General features: G+C 39.9%; 1 protein-coding gene across 22 annotated transcripts in view; it reads right to left on the minus strand.

Moving 5' to 3' along the window:
* Window positions 1-14,425, minus strand: part of baz2b.S (bromodomain adjacent to zinc finger domain 2B S homeolog) — a 156,836-nt gene that overhangs the window by 94,966 nt on the left and 47,445 nt on the right. For all 22 annotated transcript variants that reach the window (XM_041578665.1, XM_041578657.1, XM_041578656.1 and 19 more), the window contains one exon: window positions 12,694-12,736. The gene's annotated coding sequence lies outside the window, so the exon portion shown is untranslated. The remainder of the gene's footprint in view (window positions 1-12,693; window positions 12,737-14,425) is intronic.

The raw sequence follows: 14,425 nt of genomic DNA on the forward strand, positions 1-14,425 counted from the left end.
GTAAAATAGGTTTATATTGCTTTTTAATGAAACAACTCAATTTTTACTGAATTATGATGCCACCATTTCTCTACTTTTAGCTTAGAGAAAGGAAGGAGGATTTATTAAAGCATGGGGAACTCTTGAACAGTAGAAGGTCACTGCTGAGCTGAGCTGCTAGCAAAAACAGCTATGATGCTCCTAAGCTGCCATTTTTCTTCCTTGACAAAGACTCCATCTGCCACCGAGCCAATTGTAGCCTCCGAGTCAGAATATCAATGATTTCCTACCATCCTGCTAGTCTGCTTTCACCTTGACATCACCTCTAAAACAATGTATACAGCAGATGATACAAAAGCTCTCGCAGCGAGCTCAAATCTGGGCTTCTTTCAGCAGAGAGATTATTTGCATTGGGTTAACATTCTGATGCTTTGTTTAAATAATATTAGCATTAATCTAAATGCCCACAATTCACTAATTGTTTGTATAATAATATTGTATGTGTCACTGTGGGTTCAGAATGGATGCTATATTAATGTATTATGAATTTATATGTATTCATTTATGAATATGGTTAACATTTTATTATTATCCTATATATTATATAGCGTCAATTTATTCCAGAGCACTTTACAGAGATTATACATCGTTCACATCAGTCCTTGGAGTTTACAATCTAAGATCCCTATCACACTGACAGACATTATGGCCAATTTTATCAGGAGTCAGTTAATCAGTCTGTATGTTTTTAGAGTGTAGCATTCAATAAAATGTTATATATCCATGTGATAATAATAAGTTTACATTAGGCAGAGTTCTCTTACCTGTATGTTCAGTGTATAAACCCATTTTTTGTACAGTACTGCAAAATATGTTGGTGCTTTATTAATACATTCAATAATAATAAGTAGTTCCACATGTGATTGGCATGTGTTCTCAATGTATATGCAAGCAAATAAGCAACACACATCCCCCACTTGCCTGTATCCATTGTACTTTATCATACTTTTGTTCTGCACACGTCTGCACACATATATACTATATGCATAAGTTAATATGATAAGTGTGAATTATTGATAAACTGCTGACTTCTGCATATAGGAACAACAGGAGAGAGTGATGTATCAACTGAAACAGAAGATGATCCTTTCTTACACAGGAGATGAACACAGTTTATATGATGATCCTCTATAGGGATGTTTGCCTTGAATTTCACCTTTAAGTATGGTAAAGCTTGTAGGTATTTTATAACTTTTGCATGCATTATTAAAGACTTGAGTGTGAATTAGTGTAAGGTATAAATGGCTTCACATGTAGCACTTGACTGCTTAAAGGGATACTGTCATGGGAAAAAAAAAAAATTTTCATAATGAATCAGTTAATAGTGCTACTCCAGCAGAATTCTGCACTGAAATCCATTTCTCAAAAGACCAAACAGATTTTTTTATATTCAATTTTAAAATCTGACATGGGGCTAGACATTTTGTCAATTTCCCAGCTGCCCCATGTCATGTGACTTGTGCCTGCACTTTAGGAGAGACATGCTTTCTGGCAGGCTGCTGTTTTTCCTTCTCAATGTAACTGAATGTGTCTCAGTGGGACATGGGTTTTTACTATTGAGTGCTGTTCTTAGATCTACCAGGCAGCTGTTATCTTGTGTTAGGTAGCTGCTATCTGGTTACCTTCCCATTGTTCTTTTGTTTGGCTGCTGGGGGGAAAAAGGGAGGGGGTGATATCACTCTAACTTGCAGTACAGCAGTAAAGAGTGATTGAAGTTTATTATAGCACAAGTCACATGACTTGGGGCAGCTGGGAAATTGACAATATGTCTAGCCCCATGTCAGATTTCAAAATCTGTTTGCTCTTTTGAGAAATGGATTTCAGTGCAGAATTCTGCTGGAGCAGCACTATTAACTGATTCATTTTGAAATGTTTTTTTTTTCCCCATGACAGTATCCCTTTAAAAACGTCATTTATAATTTCACATTCAGAGTCTAACTGGGCCGGTGGGGCACCGGGAAAAACCCAGTGGTCCCCATTCCTCAAGGACTGCTGCCCCCCTCTCTACTGTCTGGGAACGGTCGCCCCCACACCCCCTGCTGGCTGAGATCTGCTGGCCCCATACCCCCCTGTTAACTGGGATCAGTGGCCCACTCCCCAGAGGCTGAAATTGACAGGTTCCAAAAGGAAAGAAGAGGTACGCAATGGGGTGTTGGAGGGATGTACGTTTGTAAAGGGGGTGAGGGTAGTGGGCCCTTAATGTGGCGGTCCCAGTGTGCCCTGCCTCCCTAATCCAACATTGTTTACACTGGTGATTATGAAACATGATACCTTTTAAGGGCTCTTACATACAGGCTTTTTTATGCATTTGCATCTCGTTTGAGATGCAGATTTGAGCGCCCCTAAACATGTTCTGCCTGACTGATTCATGAGCATTCAGCATAGTGGTTTACTCCATTTGGATTCCACTGCATTTTTTTAGTTGCAACATGCATGCAATTTATTGCCCTTAATGCAGGTTTACAATATAGGGTTGCATTTGGAACTGACAAAAATGCACTGCATATGTTACATTTGTTTGGGCTCAGCATGTGTTTGTAAATGCATAAAAAATGACTGTGTAAGAGGCCTAATAAAAGAAAGAAGCTGACAATGGGAAATACACAGCCAGCAATAAAAACAAGACAGCCCTAGACAGTTCTGAAATGCCCTCAAGTGCTGTTGCATGGTGTTGCATGGCAAGATCAGATAAAATCTGACCAAAATCTGCCAAAACTGATTAAAATGTCCTATGTAGTTTTACCCTTAGGAAACACAAATAAAGGTGTTTTAACAATCTCATATTAATTTGCCCCTGGTGTGCACTCTCTGCTACAGGGACTGGGACATAAAACCTAAAATTCAAATATGCTCCTATTAATCTGTGCAGCTCTTCACCCTGTATGTACAACATTAGGGACAGCTAATAATCTGCACATTAAAATCCCTAAGCTTTATAAGAAGCCTCCTGTTTTTTAGGAGAAGCCTGTTACCTTTTTTCCACCCTCCGTCTTTGGTAAAGATAAGCACCCCTATTTAATTCTAAGCCCCTCTATTTACCATCTGTACAGAAAGCCTAATAAAGAACCTATTTGCTAAGAAAAGCTGCCCAACTGATGTCACTATGACTTTAGCTTCTGCTTCTTGCCCTTGATTGAAATCCAAGAATATGGCCGATAGTCACAAGTAATTATCCCTGCTAATTAAAATGGCAATTTAAGCTTATATGTTTGTGCAGCCAGAGTTCAGAATCAAGTTGCTTGCTTCAGTGTGTGGATTACTGAAATTCTACAGCTAAGGGGCTTGTAACCCAGCTCTAACAAAATATTATGGACAAGAACTTGAACTAAAGGAAATGCCATCTGTTTCAATATAATTTATTCTAGAGTTCAAGAACAAGTAGTGCACTGAACAGACACTGTCAGCATTAGCATTATTTGTATTATTAACAATTATTTATAGAGCACCTGCATGAATAATAAAAGGAGAACATACTGTATTATCTGTTCATAAAAATAAGTAAAACTGTTTTCCTGAAGCTGTAACTATGGAATAGGTGTGTACAGTATAGCAATATGGTGTCAGGGCAAGGGTTGAAACTATGAGATAAATGTATGTATTAAAGCAATATAAAAGAAGAAGTTGCTGCAACTGTGCAATAGACATGTATATTTATGTACGTAAGGCAATAGGGTGCCAGGAAAGGGGCTGCCATTACAGTGAGACAGCTGTATATAGTAAGGCAATATGCTGTCAGGAGGGGCACTGTCAGTGTGACATAGTAAGTGTAATTTACTGATGCCCCACACTCAAGTGCAAGGGCACCAAGGGGCATAAAATTGTGTTATTTAAAATGCACTTGCTTCTGGGGCTCTGCAGCTTCTGCAGCACTCCCTAATTTGCACATCTAATTGACTCACAAGTTAGGGCTCTTACAGACGAGCGTTTTTAGCTGCGCTCCGGTTTCATGCGTTTAGCCACAGGGGAGCGCAGGAGTAAACACAATGAATTCACTTCAATGGGGCGGTACTCACAAGGACGCATGTAAGTGCTGAACGCAGGAAAAATGCAACATGCTGCGTCCCAACCTGCGTTTGGCGCTTACATGCGACTATGTGAGTACAGCCCCATTGAAAAGAATTCAGTGCATCTACTCCTGCGCTCCCCTGCGGCTGAACGCATGATTTCAGAACTCAGAAACTGCAGGGCAGGGCACATACTACAAAAAACATGGGCAACTGTACCCAATTGTTTGCACCTTGCCCTGCAGGTAGTAAAAGATCCCCCAGTAAGGGAATAAGGCAAGATGGCTTCAGGGATAGGTGCAAGGCAAAATCATGTCAAGTAAGGGGTTGCCACTCTGAAAAAGTATGTATAATAAAGTAAGACAATATCAGGAAAGGGGCTACCAAAGTGCAACAGTTGTTAGTTCACCCAACTAAAAAAAAATATTTGAGCTCGCCCAGCCCCCCCCCCCATAGTGTTTTGCATTGACACTTTCCCAATTAATTGTAACATAACAGCTTCTCATTTGTAACTAAAATGTGTTTTCTTTGCAGCTCCTGTGCCTAGAATATTAACATGACAAGTGGAACAGACGCCGCGCGTCAGGCTTATGGTGTTAATAAATGGCATATGCATACTTATTAATAAGCACAAACACCCCTGCACCATTGTGTAGTTAATAGCATGGTCTCCGGGCTACAAGCTGCAAATCACAGAAGTGTCATTAGTGCAAACATGCAGTAAAGCTGCTATAAAACATGAGGAAATGTCTAACACCAAATCCACAATATTTTAAAGAGATACTGACATTTTTCCTTTTTTTAATTAGAAAACTGTCAGTATCACTTCGAAATACACATATGAGCAGTAAATTACCTGTAAAATATAGTACTTTTAAAAAATTAAAATCAGTGCTTGGTGATGGTGTTTGAGTATTTCATAGAAGGAAATGAACGGTCGCACACCCTTGGTCAGATAAGCCTTGTGCACAATATTAGAGGATCCGGCAACCTCATAATCAATACTGGAAGAAGATATCAAGGCATTCAAGTTGCAGGGAGTGCCATGCTTGTTTATTATGCGGAAATGCAATGTTTCTGAGACACGCACCTTCGTCAAGCAGAGGCGTGTCCCTGAAATGATGCATTTCCGCACAATAAACAAGCAGGCCACTCCCTACAACTTGAATGCCTTGTGTGCTGATATCTTCTTCCCATATTGAGTATTTCAGAGCCCAGATCCATGTCACCTTTACATGTGTTTCAGGCAGCAGGTTTCCCTATAGTTCTCTCTGGGAGGCACTAAGAGATAGATAGGGTTGCTTGGACCACCCCTGCTTTTGGTCTCGTTACAGTGGCAGTTACTGTGTGCCATTACATAAATGCTACTGGAAGTTACCTTGGGGTTCTGTGGCCTGTACCAAAACACTTGTCCTGAGACATTACTGTTGACACAGCACCCTTGGTGACCTTTAGGGTAGGGACACACTGGGCGATTTGGGGAGATTTAGTCACCTGGCGACTAATCGCAGCGACTTTTCTCCCCGAATGCCTCCCCTCACTCTGCGCCTGGATAAAATGAAAAGTCGCCGGCGCTAATCACACACGGCGATTCGTTTTCCGAAATCGCCCGAAGTTGCCTCACGAGGAAACTTCGGGCGACCTCGGAAAACAAATCGCCGCGTGTGATTAGCGCAGGCGATTTTTCATTTTATCCAGGCGCAGAGTGAGGGGAGGCATTCGGGGAAGATTGGTCGTGGAAAGTCGCGGCGATTAGTCGCCAGGCGACTAAATCTCCCCAAATCGCCCAGTGTGTCCCTACCCTTAATGTCATTATAATTCACAGTAGAGGATACATTATACCTTATAATCCATGAGAGATACTCAGAGTTCCCTAAAGCCTTGTGCCTCAGAAGTGACTGCTAATATCCTTATAATTCCACCCAGAACACATGGCAGAATAAATAAAGTACCAATTCTATGTATAATACCCCAGAACTCATGGCAGGGGACATATAGTACCAATTTCAAAATCTTAAATCCTGCTCTTGATAGGAAAAGCTCATGGTCAAGAAATAATAGACAATTATGTGAAGAATATTGAACCCATCTATAGGAAATATATCACTGGGGATCTGGGAAGGCTCTGCCTATGTTGGTATCCTGTTTAGCATATTCAAAACACATTGAAGGATACTGCCTTATCTACGCATACCTCCCAACATTTTGTAAATAAAAAGAGGCACAAAAAAGTTGTTGCGTGCATCGCTGGGAATTTTTTTTGACCACACCCATTTATGTGGCTACACCCCCTAATTACCATGTCCATTTTACAAAAGTTAGCAGGTTATGAAAGTTTGAACAAATTTCTGTGTTTTTTTTTCAGTTATTACAGTTTTCAGTTTTGCTAATGAAGGTGAATTGCCCTTTAAGCCGTGAGTCTAACTTTTCCCAAGGGATCTGTTATCTTATATTGTTACAATTACTTATTTGCTTATCTCAAAATTGTTACAAAAGTATCTTATCTGCAGCTGCGGCTGTCCTGGGCTCTCTGCCAAAAGCCAATTAAGTTAGAAACATTGTTTCTTTTTCTGGCTGTTCAGTGCAGAGAAAATCCGGACTTTCAGGTACAAACGAGGGACTGCGGGTTGAGCTGTCAAAAGAGGGACTGAAAACAGGACAGTTGGGAGGTATGTCTATGACCCACATTTTTTGTTGTTGTTGTCAATATTTTTCCAATGTCAGTAAATTATATAATTGCTTCCCTTAGATTTTATTTATTATTGCATATCATTCCCACTAAATCAAAATGAACCCCTTGCCTCTGCTTTTCAAGCTTGTTTCAAACTAGCCATTTGCCGATCACTGTTTAGGTGGCCCCTTCAGTAAACAATACTAGCAGAATTACAGTATTTATGAGGAAGAATTGCAGAACCACATACATATGGCTTCAGTATGCCAATGACAGAAAAATATTCTAATACAGAGATGTGTAGGCCCTCGCCATGTGGAAATAATTGCCTACACAGGAATGCTGATATTATGACTGCATATCATGTGAGCTGCAAATGCAAAAGGTATGCTCAGATACAAACAAAGCAGAGTGTAATACTTTTTTAGGTCTATAACAATTACTCAGGGCACATGTATCTGCAGCCACATTTTATTCTTTAAAGGGGACATAAACTCTCTATAAATGCTCACATTGTACAAACCTCCCAAAGTTGGTGGCCGAAGCTTAATTAGATGCAAGAAGATGCCCCAATGAGCATTCTGCTAGCTGGAACTATATCAGTTCATCTTGTTGATATCTTTATATATAGAGATTACCCTGTAATCAAACATCAGAAGGGTCGAATCTGTGCTTTTTAGGTGTTTGTAACCGTAGCAAATATCACATGAAACATGAAACAAGAATGAGCCAAAACTAATGTTTTGGACTACAATTCTCAGCTTACATTTAACCTGTATTATGGTTTTAAGAAAGCTGTAGTCCAGCAACATGTGGGTAGTATTTACAGCATTATTTCCATCCCATTTATTAAGGGGACACATTTCAATAAACAAGTCCTTCTCTACTCGCAATTACTAAAAGCAAGAATTGTTAACTTCCCCCACCTTTTGTAAAACACACAATGGATACCAAAGTCCATATAGTGTCAGGTTAATAAAGGTGTGGATTATAAGAAGTTTTCCTTGTGTTTAGCTACATTTGGCCATCAGTTACTGCTTTCTGTGCTGCTAATTATAAGTCTAAATATGCATTCAAAGGATGCTGGCAGTGTAGCTCCAAAGCTATTATTTATCAAGTGAAAGGAATGAAGCTTCTAGCGCAGGTGGAAGTTTTGATCCTTGGAATGGTATAGTTGCCCTTTAAAAATTAAATGCATAAAAGAAAAGAGAATACATTTGCTGTTTTACTAACAGCACAGTGCCTGAGCAAGGGAGTCCTAAACCTCATCTTCATCAGTCACACATAAACATTGTTCCATCATGCAGTGTCCCCTTTCCAAAGAAATACAGTCAGGTCCTTGTGCTGATTACATGGCAAAGCCAGAAGCCTTATATCCCCCTGCCCCGCCCCAAAGGAAAGCATATATTTATACATACATATATATTACATGACATATATATTACATGATTCATAACATGAATAACTAATTCTGATATGGCATACATAATATGAAGTCATAGAAGTACACTAAGAACACAATTCAGAATGCTGATTGGTGGACCCCAGGTGAAAGAAAGAGTAAAAGCATATTACTCAGGAAGTTTAGTAAGATAAATATCATAGATATCAAACTTTGTTATTGCCTAAGAGGGGCACCCCCAAAGGTTTGGGACTTGAGTCCACTTATCATTGCTTATAAACAAAACTTACCTGCTTTACATTAACATTTCAACCCAATACATTATGATGACACCATGCACATGCCTCATTGTACAAAATCAATAGATTTAATAACAGTTTCTAAATTGCACCAGTAAAGTTGGCCATAAGAACCAATCATATCTTTGCTCTCATTTTCTAACTTGTTGTAATCTGTTCAAAACAGATTGCGAATTGGTTGCTATTGGCAACTGCACGGTTGCAGTTTAGCACCTGTGTTACAGTTCAAGTGTTTTTCAAAGCCAAAGCATGTGTCTACAGGCAAAATAATGCTCCAGTGTCTCTAAAGCAGGTAAGCTATTAAAATGCCAGCTCTCAGCTCTTTGTGACCTTCGGCCAATCTCTATCTCCAAGAGCAAATACTGTGAGAATTATTTATTATTGGACTAAACAATAATCCCTATGTAAAGATGTAATGTTTTCAAGTCTTAAGGTTTATGAGGTATTACACTGGCAAAGAAGTGAAGGAGAAATGGAAACATTAGATTCCTGGCTAGAGATGTCTGTGATAAGCCATACATTGTGCCATTCCTTTTTATTACCTTACTAAGTTTTGCCTGCCCTTGTTTCTCGGATAGCAGTGATCTTGCTAAACACTCCCCTTTATCTATTTTGCATTAGAAGAGGCGCACGCTTGACTTGTGATTGTCTTGTTCTGCTCAAAATGGAAGGAAGCACTGAGTTGGCACAAATCCACATAAAAAAGCAGAGACAAACAGAATGCAGGGGAAAATAGTGAAGGAGATCTAAAGGACTAGCAAATTACAGCAAATAGCTCTTTGCTCAATGCATCAGATATAGGAATCAGCTGCCAAAATATTGCTCTTGAAAACTATTTAAACGGCATAGGCTCATCGAATAGGAATGAACACAGAAACACCCAGATCTCACTGTACCATTATTATTATCCTTTATTTATACAGCACTAACTTATTCCTCAGCCCTTTACGGAGATTATTCATCATTTGCATTAGTCCCTGTTCTAGTGGGGCTAACAATCTAAATCCCTATCATATTCCCACACATTCTGGACCGTTTTATCAGGAGGCAGTTAACCTGTCTGTATATTTTTGGAGTGTGGGAGAAAAGAGAAGTACTTGGAAGACACCTACACAAGCACATATAGACCCCCTTCTGGATTGTTCTCTGGCTGGAATCAAACCTAGGAGTCTCTGAAGCAACCCACGACTGCTACAGTATCTAGGGTGAATTAATGGGCCACAACTGCCATCCAGTAGAAATAAGTAACAGTCAAAGCACCCCTCACATTGGTCATAGACAGAGAACCTCCACACAAAAAAGGCAGCGAGCATCTTGGGATGGAGGTCTTTTTATTTATATGGACATTGAACCTTTTGTGCAGTAGGTCAATTTTCATGTCCTGGGACAGAATCAAACACAGGGACTGTCCCTGGAAACTAGGAAGATATTGGAAATGTCCCTGGATATTAGGGGACATAAACAATGCATGTAATTATGCACAAAGTGGCATAACCCTGGCGGCTCTGGCCTCCCTGCAAAAAAATTTTCAGCCGTCCTGCATGAAATCATAGGTGCACAGGTCATCCACTGTTCCCACCTATAGGGTCTGCCTGTCTATAGTTATGCCACTGCATGAATACAACCAGTTATCCAGCAACAACCTCCCACCCATGCAGTAAAGGTGCAATTCATAATGCTTCCCCATTGGCCACTGCCACAAATATCCAGTAAAATGTTGTAACATTATAATATAACTGGTGCTTAGTCACTTTATCTGTGCCACATGACTAATGTATATGTATAACTATACTTCACATGAGCCATTAATGTCCTGTAAAGGATATTCTTATAAACGGTGTTTGTCATCAATTATAATCAGAGTTTAATGATGTCATTTTAGTCACATGACTCAACTTGTGTAGCATCACCTGTATAGAAGCACTTGACCTTCCTCCCAATGCTTTTATATGGTCATGGAACTCTTTGGTGACTTATAATACCATTATATTTCACAATAGGATGTACTATATAAATACAATAATGTATGCTTTACTTAAAAATATTATTTAGAAAGTTCCATAGCCTATTTAAAAGCATTTGGCTTGCAAACTCTTGGGCTCTTACAGGGTCATTAGGCTGCCAGTCACTGATTTCTAATAGCTTTATTGGAGGTAACATAGGTGAAAAAAAGATTTAGGGAGGCCCCCAAAAACAGTAATAGAACAAGTAGTTCCCAGGCCCTGGTGCAAGCTCATCTGCCGCACCCCCGGCAGTTCCGCTCCTGCCCAAAAAACACCATATATATAATTTTATACGACTTTTGTTGTTTCCTCCCCAAACAAAACTTTCACTCTCCTTCCCAAGGGGATGTATCATTTCCTAAATACAAGACCTTGGAATTCTTGTAGATAATAAACTTGGCTGTAGCAAGCAATGCCAGTCAGCAGCTTCAAGAGCAAATTAGGTCTTGAGCTGTATTAAAAGGGGCATTGATTCACAGGAGGAGGGTGTTATTCTTCCACTGTATAGAGCACTGGTAAGGCCCCATCTAGAATACGCTGTACAGTTTTGGTCTCCAGTGCTCAAACAGGACATTATTGAATTAGAGAGCGTACAGAGAAGGGCAACTAAGCTGGTAAAAGGTATGGAAAATCTTAGCTATGAGGAAAGACTGGGCAAGTGGGGGTTGTTCACGCTGGAGAAGAGGCGCTTAAGGGTTGATATGATAACTATGTATAAATATATAAGGGGATCGTATAATAATCTCTCTGATGCTTTATTTACCAGTTGGTCACCCATTCTGATTAGAAGAAAGGAGGTACCGACCAAATATGGACAGGATGGACGTGTGTCTTTTTTTCAACCTAACTTACTATGTAACTGTGTTACAGGACAGTTAAAAAATGCACTGCTCCATGCATTAAAAATAATGTACCCAAGACTAAGGGGTCTATATATGAACATTCAATCGTTTTACTATATTTCTTAAAAACTCTAAAGATTCATCAAATGTAAAAACCACAAAAAATTCTAATACAAAAATTAACCAGGTAAAAGTTGTCATGGTACTATAGAAGTCAACAGGGTTGGATTTCCTGAGCGGGTGCCCCTAGGCTGTGGGGTCCTAGTGCCTGGCCATGCATACAGCGCCAATTCTGGGACTGCTGCCGCCTGAGCTGTGCGTCCCCAGCGCTCCCCAGAAAGTGATGGTCGGCATGCCGCCCCTAATATTTTGCTGCCCTAGGCCGGGGCCTTTCTGATCTCACCACAAAACCGGGCCTGAAGGCAATGGAAGTTGCGCTGATCCTATTGGACCTTTTTTAATCAATTCAGGCTTTTGGAGATTCTCATTTTTTCGCTAGAATTCTTGGAAAAACTTTAATCTTAAAGGTTTTAGGGCAAGGGCACATGGGCAGATTCTGGGAGATTTCCCCGAACTGCCTTCCCCCTGCAAAAAATAAAAATCGCCTGTGGCAATGCACTTGCGGCACTTCCATTTCCGAAGTCATCCCGAAGTTTCCTTGTGAGGCAACTTTGTGCCACTTCGTAAGTTGAAGCGTAGTGAGAGCCATTGCGCTGGCGTTTTCTCATTATAGATGGCGGCAAGGTAGGAGAAGGCAGTTCGGGGAGATTGTCGCCCCGAAGAAGAGGCGATTAGTCACCAGGCGACTAAATCTCCCTGAATCTGCCCATGTGCCCCTGCCCTTAGAGGTATTTGTATTCTTTTTCTGTTCAGCTTTTTTTCCTTTCAGATCTTTTAATAAATTCAATGACAATCCGTTTTAAAGAAAGTGAGTCTAGTCTTGGTTTCAAAAACCTCTAAAACCACTAAAATGAGACTGTTGACAAATAGGCCTCTAAGAGTGTTTTACCGGCAAACAACAGCGAGGTCCTTTTCCTCTGTATTTTATGTCACTCAGACCACATGCTGGTTTTGAATAACGGTGCAGTACATTGTGCCATTACTGCCAGAAAATTGCTGTTTTCTCCCTTCAGACTATCACACCTTCCAGATCAGTCTTTTATATCTCATGATTACAAATAACTGAAACAACGGCTCAGCCAAACCCTCTGTCAGAAATAATAAAATACAAATATCTTTAATCTGAAGACCTGTTATCCAAAAAGCTCAGAAATATGGCAATGTCATTTCCTATTGACATCCTATTTAAAATAAAACTTTTTAATGTGACTGATCTGCTTTGTGATGGGGTAGCTGATGCTTTTTATTGTTTAAATTCCATGCCACTGGAAACATCATATTTGTGTAGAAAAATCTGAGATGAAAGGACTTACTGTGAAGAATGTGGTCAGTTCTATGGCATCACCGTTTTCAAACCTAAGATGATAAATAAAATTGATTAGTTGAATCATTGGCTGCCTCAACGAGTTTTTATAGTTCTGCTGCAAAGCTTGGCAATTTGTAACCCTTCACTGTATCAAATCACACATGGACAGGGAAACCACTGGCAGGTAGGGGTCCAGACAGGTGCAAAAGCCCTGCACATATTGGGGCTCTGCACAGAAACTGATATAGGTTGTAGGTGTAGGATAGGAGGAACAGCAGAGCAACTGTAACATTTTAGGGCTCATTTAGTAACTGAAGTGCAAGTAAAGATTTGCATACATTTAAGAATCTATTCACAAACCTACTTGCATCAGTACATATTGTACATGAGTGGAATCTGCCATATTGCTTAGATAACAACAGCAAAACCTCCATTGCTATACAGTAGCAGCTGACATTAATGTAGTCTACAATGAAACCTGTATTGAACAAGCAAAAGCACTGGCAGTGATACATCTGTATAACGACATATAAGCACTGAATGAATACACACCTTCCATGACAATCTGACAGTTTGAAATTGGGGCAAGGTTTACTAAGAATGGGTGGGAGGGTCTATGGACATGTAAAAAAGAGGCCAAATAAGGGTGGAATGTACTATATTGTCTATTTACAGGGCTATGTGTGTAAAATCATATATACTTATATATGGGCACAAACCTAATAAATGAATCAGGGCTGTATTTTACATATGGGGGGGATAGTTCTCGGGGGTCTATGTAGAAAAAAAAACACTACAATAAAAATCCTCTCCCCAGGCAACCCGCAGATAACTGCAACTAAATTCAGTGATTAAGCAGGGAGTATCCCTCTCTTCCACATTCACTGCATGGGAAGTCTAGGGCAATTCCAGCTAAATACAGCGTTGTAACTAAAAAAGGCCCATTATTCAGAGTGGGACAAACAAGTACTAGTCCATCCAGGAGTCCTGCAGCACAGGACTGGACAAGATTCTGGGCATTGCCAAGTAATATTTTTGGGAGGCAGGATTTTTTTAGATGGCAACGTCTACATCAGGTGGCCTAGGCGGGTGTGGACTAATAACTTGAGCCCCTTGTGGGCTGGGGTCTTTCTAATCACATAGTATGGGCTCATCATTATATAATATGTGTAAGAAAGCATTTCCAATTTCCATTCCATTGGAATAAATCATGATTAAAAGTCAAGTGATTAAATAAAATCAGCTATGGCAATTTCCCATGGTAGAAGACAGGCCTTGGAGCAAGCAAAGAGTTAATGGAATATAATCACCTACATGATACCTTTTAATATGCAAAACAATATATTGAGGGTGCTCCATTAAGTTGTCAGCTAGCGTACCCGTTGTAAAACATACCATAAATAATTGCAGCACATCTGCTGTGTATTAGCAAACCCTAAAACACAAGCGCGCAGAACTAAAGGCTTTGGCATGGTGCACGTTCATTCCTAAGGCTGATTAACACAACACAGAACAAGCAACAGAATCAGGAAATCTTCGATTTCACATATAACGACAGAAGGAACAGGCAGCTGATAACTGTAAAATTGCTGGTCTGACAGAACTATGTCAGTGATATCATAAACCCAAACTTGAAACTTTTCCAGTTGTTTCTCATTAGGATAAATGTAAATTGTATTAGTGCATATGGGATTTAGTCTGGTACAGTGGTTGTCATTTCATTTGAAATTTCTATCCAC

The sequence above is a fragment of the Xenopus laevis genome, chromosome 9_10S, assembly GCF_017654675.1.
Source record: "Xenopus laevis strain J_2021 chromosome 9_10S, Xenopus_laevis_v10.1, whole genome shotgun sequence".
Classification (NCBI taxonomy): domain Eukaryota; kingdom Metazoa; phylum Chordata; class Amphibia; order Anura; family Pipidae; genus Xenopus; species Xenopus laevis.